Genomic DNA, 12557 nt, shown 5'->3' with positions numbered 1-12557 from the left:
TGTTCTGCGGGGCTGAAAATCCCAGTGGCCCCACTGTAGTTGATCCTTGAAGAGATCTTCCACTGAATTTCTCTACGTGACAGGTTTGCTCCTCCTCAGAAGGGATATGGGCTTTTTCCAGCCACATGTTCAACTGGAGGGGTCCCTATGGAGGTTTTAGGGAGGGGGATTGAAAGATTTCCCCAGGGAAGGACCAGCTCTATGCCCAGTGCTGTTCTCACCAAGATAATGGGAGCTTTTGGGAAGGAAAAACCTCCATCCCGAGCTCTGCTGGGCCCAAGGGAATGGTAGGCCCATGGAAAGATCACCCTGCTGTTGCAGCACAGTCACACCTGGGTTTTATTCCTCTTGGAAGACTTCTTTTGGCAGGCACAAGGTCCAGGTAGAGGCATCACCCTTCCACGTGTTGGTTATTTCCAGGGGAGGAGCTGGCTCTTCCCACCATGCTGAACTTTAGGCCCAGGAGATCCCATAGAGCCCGGGGAGCTGGGCCAGCTCCAGAGCTCCAGGGGGGGGACAACACAGAGGAAAAAAGCTTTGGGCTTTGCAGACTTTCTCTTCTCACTGCAGGCTGTCAGTGCACTCAGCACCGTGGTGCCTGAGACCAAATAACCTGACTTTGTTGTTTTTTGGGGGTTTTGTTTGTTTGTTTGTTTGTTTGTTTTTGGGGGGTTGGGGTTTTTTTGGTTTGTTTTGTTGGTTTTTTTTTTTTTTTTGGGGTTTTTTTTGGTGGTTTTTTTTTTGTTTGTTTGTTTGTTTGTTTGTTTGTTTGTTTGTTTGTTTGTTTGTTTGTTTGTTTGTTTGTTTGTTTGTTTGTTTGTTTGTTTGTTTGTTTGTTTGTTTGTTTTTTGGGGTTTTTTTTTTTTTTTTTTTTGTAGGGCCTTGTTCAGTGCTCAAAAGGAAGAGCCAGTGGCAAAAGCCATTCTGTTTGACCTCAGCATTCCTACTGAAGATAAAGCTTTTCTGGTCAATGAGTCAAAATAAGGCATTTTTTTTTTTTTTTAATATTTTTCTAATTTTGCAGCCAGAGTCAGTTGCAATGTGGGATTGGAGCACTTTTCAGCCAAGGTCTCCAGCACTCCTCAAGTCCAGGCAATGAGGTCCAAAATGCAGCACACATGGAGCCCTTCCTTGCTCCATGATCATGGCTCAGGAATGGGTACACATAGCTCCTCATTTGTGAAAAGCAGTTTTACTTCTGGTTTTATTTCTTCTAATTTCCAGTGTGGAAGGAAAAGAAAGCAAAAGCAACAAACAAAGGAAACTGGAATCAAAATACATTACTTTGCCTATAATGCCTGAAAGGTGAGAATAAAATTTTCCAGTATTCCAGGAGATAAGTCCATGTCAGTTCCCACACCAAGAGATGAATTTGCTAAGAACAGTGTTATTCTGCCTTGTGTCTTTGAGGACATATCAGAACTAAATCTCAGGGGTTTTGTACTGGGCTGACAAATTATCTGCTTGCTTTAAAACTCCATTTTCAAGCCTTGTAAGACACTTGTGACTGGAATTGTTGTTTGAGGTGGTACAAAGTCCAAATAGCAGCTCACCCTGCAGCAAGGATCAAGTTCCACGGCTGCATGTGGTGTGCAGCTCTCTTTTGCCCTGACCTTGGGATCTTGCTACTTCATATGCCTGGAAAGTGGAATTTAAACTGATAATAATGATAATAATTTATAATAGTTGCCCTTATAATCTGTTTTTCTTCCAAGAATGTTCAGGTGCTTTAGAACTCCTGAGAGGCTCCAGCCAAGTTCAACATCCCTCATCTCCCTGAACTGTTTTTGTTCACTGTTGTTTCAATCATCACCAGGTTAGCAGGCTCTAAACAAGAACAGTGGTAAGAATAAAGGAAACTCTTTGTGTTGGAGAACTTTGTACCACATGCATGAGTCATCTTTATTCCCTATTTATCTTTCATCTTTATTCCCTGTTTTGGTGGGATTCCCCTCAGCACTGCAAATCACCACAATTTCATTCAATCCATGTGTAAAGGGGCACTGAAAAGGCAATTCTGCCCCAAGTCAGCCTTGAGGATGGGTGAAAAACATGGCAGACTGTGTCCCTCAGGAGCTTTTGTCACTCTTACAAAATATTCTTTGTATGTCTTCCACAGACAACTCAGCGTAGACAAGAACCTGAAAAAATAAAATTGAAAGGAAGTAAAGAAAAAAAAAATGCTAGAGCAGTACTGACAGCAAAGGATGAAGGGCAGGTATAAGAGATGATCCTGTGGTGGATAAGAGTAAACATCTCCCTTTTCTTCCATAGGGAAAAATTTCACTGGTTTCAATTCTTTACATAGAAATGTTTATCTCTGTAAATCTGGAAACAGCCACATTTCTGAGAAGGTGGTCCGAAGTCCTAATTTAACCTGTGTTGGAGTAAAAGAGAAGCAACTTCTCAGTGGAGAAATTCCCTGTGGACACCACCCACGGGTAGAGCCAACAGGACAGGCAGCCTTAGCTCAGACCAGAGCCCACATCAGCAGAATTTGATTGCTGTGGCTGCTCATGAAGAGCCACTTCTTCATCAAGTTAGAGCCTATTAATCTACAAAGCTTTAAAAATCTCTGTTATTGTGTGTTTGGAACAGAATCACAGAATGGTTTGGGTTGGAAGGGATGTTAGGATGGTCACCTAGACCAACCCCCTGCCACAGGCAGAGACACCTTCCACTAGACCAGGTGAAAAGCCCCATCAAGCCTGGTCTTGAATAGGGCAGAGTAATCCAAGCTTTTACTTTCCCCCCCTGATTTTGGAGCATTTTCTACCAGAGGTGTGGATCCCTTTGTTCCTGTTGGTTGTCATAACCCAAACCCAAACTTGCCACAGGCCACTCCAGAGCATGGAGTGGTGGCTGAGATCCCAAACTGAAAATTATAAGGACCTTTGCATTCCCTGGCACTCAAGGCTTCTCCAGACAAGCTGCAGACAGTGAGGAATTCATCCCTCCTGCAGAGTTCTCATTGTTCCTCCTGTTTAACACGCAGGTAACACGAGCCACAGATGTGTTTGAACATCCTGGCCAAGGTCTTGGAGGAGTCTCAGCCACAGATTCAGAAACAGAGCTCAGATGTCTCCTCTCCAAATCCTGCTGATGGGGCACTGTCAAAAGCTCCTTGTCCCATCACCTCAGGTAGATTCCTTTGTGCTGAATCACTGGTAGCAAAAGGAATATAATAATTAGAATAATTAACTCCTACATAAGCAAGGCATGATGCAGTCTGCAGAGATCTCCAAGAATTCCTTATCAGTAATTCACATATACGTAAATGGAAGCACTGGAAAGTCAAATCACCCAACCCCAGGCCTGTCCTTTTCAGTCACAGGCATGTCTGGGATCAGAGAGGTCGCTGTGAGCTCCTGAAACCCAGCTCCTGTCCTCATGCCAAGGTGCTGGACTGCCAAAGGGGGATGTGCACCCAAAGGGACACCAAAGCTGGGTGAGAACACCAGTTAATCTTATCACATGCCTACAAGCCACCCCAGAAAGGCTGCTTGCAACACCTCAGCTTTGGAGCACTCAGCATGTGATCACCTTTTGCATGTCAAATTTCCCAGCTGGAGACCTGGGCAATGCCCATGAGGAATTTGGGTGTGTTTGCATAAGTGTACCTGTATCAGACATTCACCATGCCAGGAGGAGCAGCACAAGCATGTCAGCTAGAAGAGGTGCTACTCAGGATTTGGTAAAAAACACGTTTTTTTCCCCCAGGAAATTATGTATGATTGACAGGAGTCTGCATTTCTCATGTCCTTTTAGACCTGGTCCCCAGAACCAGTCTTCAGAAAAGGGACAAAGCCAATGTTTCAGCTGGAGTTCCATTCCTGCAGAAACTACACTGAGATTTTTTTGTTTGTTTTCCTTGGAAAAAGCCTACAGGTTGCTATGCAAAGCATTCCTAATTTACCCAGCCATCTGCAGCAGAAGGCTGGTGGTGAATCAACACCAGCTGGAGCTCAGCAGAAGCTTTTAGGTTGCAGTTATGCCAGGCTATGTTCTGAACCTTCATTAATGGGAGCCTCCCAACTGTTTCTAGTATCTACTGATGTCCTGATTGATCAGATTCTCACCAGAACAGCAAGCAAGAGGTCCTGACATGGTATTTAACTCCTAGATGGCTGTTAGTGTCACTAACTGGTTTTAATAATCTCCAATTTTCAGATCATTCTCCAAAATCTACCCTCCTTTTGGGCTACAGGTTCCTCAAAAGCTGTTTCCTTCAATTTTTCCAGGACCCAGAGAATCTGACAGCATATGAGACCTTAGGGAAAGCAAAGTCTTTTGGTTTTTGGTGTGGGAGCATGCTGAGATCAGCTCCCAGATCTCTCAGCCAAGATGTTAGATGATGTCCAGGCCACCTGTAGGATTCCCTACCCTGTTCATGGCTCACAGGAGAGGAAAATAAAGTTGAATGTGTACATTTTGTCAAAACTCTGACTTGGTGTCATCCTACAGACCTTCCCATTTGGTCAAACTGATCCAAGTTCAGGATCCAGGGATCCAGGGGGCAACCACAGCTGCTCTGGGAATCTTATCTTGGTTTCCCTCCGACCTTCACTGAAGGATCTGCTCAATCTTCACAAGTTTATGCTGACAGTGGAGAACACCCTCTAGGCAGACACAGACCAGAAAGAACAGCACTGTAGCTCCCAGTCACTATCTTTTGCCTGGAGCTTGCTCATTCTCAGATAACAGCCTTTAGGTATTTTCTTTTTCCTTGGCTATGAATTTTGAAGGGAAATGGCACCAGGTTTTTATCTCCAGACACTGGCCTTTTTTTTTTTTTTTTTTTTTTCTTTTTTTAATTTGCAGTCAGCCCATAAAAAATAGGATCTAGCTACTAATTATTCAATCCGATGATCCTGGAAGTATCCTCCAAACCCACTCCTGGAGGGATCACACAGAGCCAAGATGTGGCATGGCAGCAGATGGCGCTGGAGGTCTTGGAGCCCATCAAGGAGCCCTGACCAACCCACTCCCACCTTGTAGGGCTTCCCAAAAAACCTTCCCCCACTCTGTCCCCCTCCTACAGCAGAACACAGGGAGACCTTGCCACTGAAACCCAGGGCATTTCGAGGCCACATGCTGTGGATGATGGTTAGAGGGTCTAACTGGGAGGATGAAAATGGCAACAAGCCAGGGACCACAGAAGATCCCTGCTTTTGGACAGCAGCCCTGTGTAGTGCCTTTCCCACTACCAGTCTATTTGGAGGGTTCCACACGGCCACAAAGCAGCTGATGGCTCCTTGCTCTGATCTCAGTAATCTCTCCGGAGGCAATTTACATTTATAGATTCAGAAGTGTGTCTCCAATTATAGAAGTGCTGCAAGGTGGCTGCAAGGCACTGTCTGCCACTGCCACCATGGGACAGCTCCAGGGTCAGGAGCCATCCTACTTCCTCTTATCTGATAGGACACGCTGTATCTTAGCTGGAACTTGACACCTGATTGAAAAAAAGACTACTGCGATCTCCCAGACTTCCCTGCCTGTTCTTCCAAAGGTCTCAAAAAAAAAAAAAAAAAAAAAAAAAAAAAAAAAGAAGGAAAGCAATGGCAAGTACTCCTTTGGCCTGCTCTGTGGGTGATATGCATGTGGTGGTGTGGCTGGAGGAGGCTGTACCTCATGGTGACTCAGACCTGGGATCACAAAGGTTTCTTGGCTGAAAAAATGCAAATTTGTGTCTATTCCACTGGTGGGTGGGAGAAATGCGCATTTTCAGGTACCCACAGCAAGGAGCAGTGGAAGGATGACTTCAGGTGGAGCATGTGTCATATTGAAGCACTTTCTGGCATGACTAAAATGAGTTGTGGTTTCTGTACTTCAGAGAGAGCAGAGGAGATGGCCAGATCTGCCCGATCCTGGCTCCCTGTCCAATCAACTGAGTCAAAGGCACATGGGCATTTTGTCACCTAAGTCTAAACTGGACATCACATCTGCTGCTTTCTCTGGGAGCTGGACATCACCCACATTTCCCTTGGAGTTAAATTGCAATATGGGCCCTGCTGGGGCACCTCAGTTAAGTACTCTGTGTTCCTGGCAAATTGGTGCCATAAAGGCTATAAAAGTAGATAAGGATAAAATATGTCCTTAATTGCTTGTAGGGACAGGAGCAACCAGACTTGGGCCAGACAAGAATCTCCACATTACCTGTAATGCTTCTTCGAGTTCAAACCCATTCCAGTTCAGGAGCCTCACCAAGGCAGTGGAGAAACACCCCGAGGATGACATCAGAATAAACCCCAGCTGAAGATAGATGAGAACTTCCCTCTTTTTCACACCCTCTAGACATAGGAAAAAACCTTCCCCTGGGGCCAGTTCCCTGACCTCCAGCAGCCCATGGTTACTCATCACAGGTCATTGTGACCATTTTAGACAGGAAATTAAGCTTCTCACTAAACACCCCTTATCTAATCTCCATGGTCAGTATTTCCACCTTGCTTGCACTAAAGACATTTCCCGTGACATCCATAAAGCTGGGACAGACCACAGGACAGTTATCACCTGGTTGTGTGTGCTCACAGTGAGGGGAAGCTGCAACACTTCCACGTTTTACCTGCAGCCTCATTAAATCAGACCTTGCATGGATCAGACCCTCATTAAATCAGACCTTCAGTGGTCATGTGATCAAGACAGGAAATTACCTAAAATTTAGTCACATAAGGTCATTTCATTCTTCTCGTGGCAGTGACTTTGAGATGATCAGGACATTGATGCCTGCGCTAGATCCATATTGATTCTGCAAAGTACAACAGATGCATGATTTTGGGGTTTTTTTTTCAAGAACAGGAAGAAGGGCATGTGGTGACAGGTCAAGGGGGAATGGCCTTTAATTGAAAGAGAGTAGGTTTAGATTGGATATTACAAAGTTCTTCCCTGTGAGGTTGGTGAAGCACTGTCACAGGTTGCCCAGAGAAGCTGTGGCTGCCCCATCCCTGGAAGTGTCCAAGGCCAGGTTGGATGGGGCTTGGAGCAACCAGGGATAGTGGAAGGTATCCCTGCCCATGGAAACGGGGTTAGAATGAAATGGAATTTAAGTTCCTTTCCAGCCCAGACTATTCTGTAACTTTTAATTAATTGCTCCTGCTGAGGTTTATGCTGGCTGGGATAACCAGTGCTGTGTGCTAACTTAATTCATCCCAGAAAGATTCTCATAAAAGCCCATGCTGGTGTTAAGCACACCTAAATGTTCATAACTAGACAGATGGAGAAAAGATGCACATGTGTGTGTATGCCAAGACTGGAATGGCATCATCTGTCATACATTCACTCTTGCAAACATCTGATTTATGCATTATTAATGCCAAGGCACCCAGATTATCATTTCCAGCACTGTGTACTCATACGTAGGTGAACGTGGGTGGATAGAGATTTATGTCTGTTAAATGCTTTAGCATACACACATGACTATGTGAGTATTCTAATCTGAGTGCAAGATTAGAAATGGATAGACAAATGTGTGATGCAGAAGTTCAGATATCCAAAAAGAAATCTTGTGCACCTAGATGTCAAATTGCTAGAAATCCCAGCATATTTATAACAAATCTTGCCAGCTCCTTTCCTCCCCTGCCTTAGCAGATGAAAGTGTGCCCAGGTTTGCTGGGATCAAAGGAATCCATCATCCACAAATGAGTGTGTGCCCCCATGACACAGGAACAAATATTTGGATGCTGACTGGCAATAAATAAATACCTGCCAGTGTTTATTCCACACCCCAGGGTGGGGCTGGCACTCAGGCTGATCAGGTGAGTCCCTTTTGTGTTTGTTTTGTCGGTCTCCGGGGGGGCTTTTCCCCTCCTTTCCCAGCCCTCTGGTGGGGTTTGGCAGGCAGGGTCTGACAATGCTGCTCTGTGTGACAAGAAGAGCTGCGGAGGTGGGCTGGAGATCGACTCATCAGGGAGGTTTAATGAGCAGTGTGGGGAAAGGAGAAGCATCTCCCTAAGTACAGAGTGAGTCAAACTCACCTCTGGCAAATGGAGAAGAAGACTTGGAGCAGAGGAGGCGTTGGCAAGGCACTCTATGTGCTCTCAGTCACATACTCTGCTGTTTACTCCAGCTGCAGGGATGTGAGCAGAAGTAAAACCTGATTTAGGTCACATATGCCTTTCTCTTTGCTCAGTGCTGGAATCAAAACATCCCGTGGGCAAGAGGAGGAGGAGATGAGGACCGAGTGCATTGTCTGGGAGATGAGATAGGACTTGATGCACAGTCCTGGACTAGGAACCAGGCCATTCGTCCCAGCAGACAGCTGGTTTTGCTTCTCTCTAAAACCTTCTTTTCTGTTCTTGTTGTTGTTGATTCATGACAGGTAAGTTGGACTTATCTGAGACTTTATTTTCATAATCAAGAAGCTTTGCATAACCAGTGAACTCTGTTCCCATGTTGTTCTGTAAAGAAAACTCCAGCTGGCAAGGAATTTGTTAGATTTATGCAGCTAAACAATAGGTATGGTTTGCTTCCTCATCTTCTGCCCACCCACCCAGCCTTTCCAGTGCAGCCTCTGGGCTTTGCATAAAACCACGTGCCCTTGGAGTCAGGGAGTCAGTTTGGGACCTCTGACATCCATCTGCTGAGCAAAGCCAGAAGGAGCTGTGCCAGGAGCCCCACTCCGGGTAACCCAAGGCACCTGACCCCATCTTGTGCAATTTAAGTGTGGGGCCATCACTTCCAGGGATGGGGCAGCAACAGCTCCTTTGGGCAATCTCTGCCACCTTACCACCATCTCAGCCAAAAATTTCTTCATTTTAACTAATCTAAATCTCCCCTCTTTTAGTTTAAAACCCTTCTTCCTTGTCCTATCACCTTCTGCCTATGTAAAAAATTGCCTTCCCTTTTACAAGCTCCCTTCAAGTACCAGGAGGTTTTAAGGAATTCCTGGAGCCTTCTCTTCCCCAGCTCTCCCTGGGGTCCTGTCTCCAGAGCAGAGGGGCTCCAGCCCTTGGACATCTCCATGGCCTCCTCTGGACTATCTCCAGCAGCTCCACATCCTCCTGCTGTTGGGGTCCCAGAGCTGGAGGCAGCTTTGCAGGTGAGGTCTCACTGGAGTAGGGCAGAGAGGGAGAATGCCCTCCCTCCGCTGCTGCCCACACTTCTTGTGATGCAGCCCAGGATGCCCTTCAGCCACAACTCCAGTGAGTAAACCGATAGGAACCCACTCACCAGGAGGCCACACGTAGGGACAGATCACAAGACCAGTGCTGCTGGTTGTCTCTGCTCTCCCAACAGCAGAGAAGGAAAAGGAGGCTCCAAGCCCTGTGACCAAGCAGTGGGAGAGCTCTCCACCATCTGCCTGCTGGTAAATTAAACATGAGCTTTGCCTAAGCACACGGCAATTACTGGAAAAGGCTGGCTGTGACATGCGGTGACATCCTCCCCCTCGCTTCCTCTCTCCCCCTGTGTGAACGCAGCCGTGACTCCGGAGCAGCTGAGCCAGCGCCAGGCAAAAATGCAAATCTCAGTCACTTCTTGCACTCTCCACGTGTGACTGCACCCACCAGAGCAAGAACCACTCACAGCCCCTGTGTGCCTCCAGGGAGGAGCCAAACCTGCTTGCCTCCTGCAGGCTTTGTGGAAATGGATGGACAGAATGCACCTGGAGTCCAGCGATTTTATGGCTTAGCTGTTAACCTTAAATCTCTTTTTTTTTTTTTTTTTTTGTTAATAAAAAAATTTATTTTTATTTTTTGTTAACCTTTTTCAACCTGACGGAGAGTTAGGAATACAACAATTAACACCTGGCTGTCAGCTGCAAAAGGAGCTGCAAATTTTGCCAGTGGCAGCACCTGCCAGGCAAGGCACAGGTTTTAAATCAAAGCATCAACACTAATAAATGTAATGGCACGAAGATAAAGGCAGTAAATATCCCGTCTGGACATCAGTTAGAGGTTTCCTGTGTTTTATGACTTGTCTGGCCCATCAGCAGATAGTGATAGGACAAGGAGGAAGAGTTTTAAACTAAAAGGGGAGAGATTTGGATTAGATGTTATGAAGAAATTCTTTACTCAAAGAGTAGAAAGGCACTGGAATAAGTTACCTGGAGAAAGTGGGACTGCCCCATCCCTGGAAGTGATCAAGGCCAGGTTGGATGGGGCTTGGAGCATGGAAGGTGTCTCAGCCCATGACAGGGGGTGGAACAAGATGATCTTGAAGGTCCCTTCCAGCCCAAAACACCCTGTCATTCTGCCAACATCTGCCCCATCAGACAATATCCCTGCTGCTGCAATCCCCCAACCCCAGCAGGTCCTGAAGTAGAGGGCAGTGACCAAAGTGAGGTGAGAGCACGAGGCTGATGTGCCCTGTGGGAGCGCTGCTTGCTTGGGATTGCCTAATAGTATGTCCCAGGATTGCAGAAAATCCATAACTGGGACCATGGGGGAGGAGGGGGACGCTGGCTCTGGAGGGCAGGGAGGATGTGTTTCCACCTTGTCTCTCTTTTGGGAGATGCCCTGGCTATGTTTGAAAGCAGAATGGGCTCCACATCTGAGCCCTGGTTTAGATCTCTTCCCATACAGGTTCATGAATCAAACTGCTGGAGATCCGGGTGGGTGTGTGACTCTTCCTAGGGGCTCCAACAGAAATTTATCCCTCCTGGAATCACAGAAGTACCCCTGGGGATCACAGAGAGTGAGAAATGAGGCCATTCACCACTCCTGTCAGACTCTTCCTGGACAAATTAACCAAACACAGGGTTTGAGCTCCAACAGATCTAGCCTGAATCCACTCTCTGGATCCCTCTCTAACCTCCTGGCTCCCAAGATGTACAGAGGAGCTCATGCCACTCCTAGACATAACAACAGTGATAGTAACAAAGACAACAATGATAATAGTAATAAAAAAATTACAGCTTTTCTGTCTATCAAGGCCAGACCTGCCTGGGGGTGATTTGCACACATACAGACACCAGCACAAGGGGCAACTTCCAGTGGTTCAACAACCAGAGCTGGCAGCTAAAGGGGGAAATATTTTGTGCCTCTGCCCAAAAACTGTGCAAAACCAGGTGATTTCCCACAGCTGTCCCCTTCCATGTGCAAGTGGTGGGGATGGAGCTTCCCTCTGAGTGTTGGGACTTTCCTGGGGCTGTACACAGCATGGCCATGGAGTGCATCATGCTCATGAGGCCACAGCTGCTCCCAGTCCTGCCCAGTCCATCCATCATGGTTGTTGTCCCTCTGACAGCAGAATGCTGCCCTCAGCTGTGTTCACAGACCCTGCAGTTACAATCCACACAACCCTGTGGTCCACAGGCTGCACCTGTGGTCAAGATCCTTCTCAGTGTGCCTCAAATAAGGAGCTGATTTGAGCCCTCTGATTTATTTTGGGAGAGTACCTTTGGACAGCAGACACCCCCAGCTGATGTATGTACCCAGACTGGGTGATGGGCACAATGTGGCTGCATCCCTGAGCCCTGGCATCCCCTGCTCTGCTCCTGGTTAGTCCAGGCCACGCACCAGGGACACAGCAAAACCCCACTGATGACCCCTGCCCTGGCCCTGTTGGTTTGCCACTATAAACACAGCCTGGCATGTAGATGCAGAGAGCTTCAATTTTTGACAAACCAACATTTTCATCTCAGAAAAAAAGCTCATCCAGAAGAATCCTGCATGTCTCTGCCTGCATTCCCAGCCTCACTTAAACACAGATGACTTCTCCCAGCAGCCACAGCCCTGCTGTGATCCCTGCCTGCTCGGATGAGCTCCTGCAGACAGTGGCTATAAATAATCCCAGCCAGCATCAGGAATGACCTCCCTGACAGATTTAGTTACTGCGGGCATGACCAATACACAATGATTTAATTTGCCCTTTGCACATAGCTGCTTGGGCCCTTTGGTTAATTACCTAGAAGAGGATGCTACTGGGTTTCCACCCTGGAATATATCAGTTTTTGATGGCTTCAGTGCTGTACCCCATGTCAGCAGAGAGGATGATAACCCAGAGAGGGTTGCAGCTAATAGGATCTGTCTGAAACACATCCAGGTCACCCAAGGACACCAGGCCTGACTCTGATACAGCCATTAGGTCCATTTCCTTGGGTGGATTTGTTCCTAAGCCCTCCCAGTAAATGTTTCCTTATCCAGAGGTACCTTGATCTCTGGCATTTGCCTATTGAGGCATGAGGGGATTGTGAGTGAGAGTGCATCTCCCACACAGCCTGGCCTTGGACTCCACCCTTCAAAACTGGACCCAGACCTCTTCCAGAGATGGAATCCCTGGCCGTTTATCTCAAATCAGCTCTGCAAAACAACAGAGGAATTTGGCAGCTGCTTAGTATTTCCCTTTAGCTTTGCGCAGGGGCAAACACATCCCCTTTTGGAGCAGGGACAGTTTTCTTGTGCTCATTTAGCACTTCAACACTGACTTTCTGGACAGTTGGTGTTTATTGGTCGTTGCTTGTGTTTCTTTTGGCACTGATGTGTTTCTTTTGGCACTTTTGGCACTGATGGTTTAGTTTTAGGTCATTCTGTGAGGAGCAAGGAGTTGGATGCAATGATCCATATGGGTCCCTTCCAACCTGAGATGTTCTACACTTCTACAGCTTTGATCCAAAACCTTCA

The sequence above is a fragment of the Pyrgilauda ruficollis genome, unplaced genomic scaffold, assembly GCF_017590135.1.
Source record: "Pyrgilauda ruficollis isolate IOZ18807 unplaced genomic scaffold, ASM1759013v1 scaffold298, whole genome shotgun sequence".
In the NCBI taxonomy this organism is placed as follows: domain Eukaryota; kingdom Metazoa; phylum Chordata; class Aves; order Passeriformes; family Passeridae; genus Pyrgilauda; species Pyrgilauda ruficollis.
The sequence above is the reverse complement of the archived record's forward strand: the minus strand, read 5'-3'. Positions refer to the sequence as shown.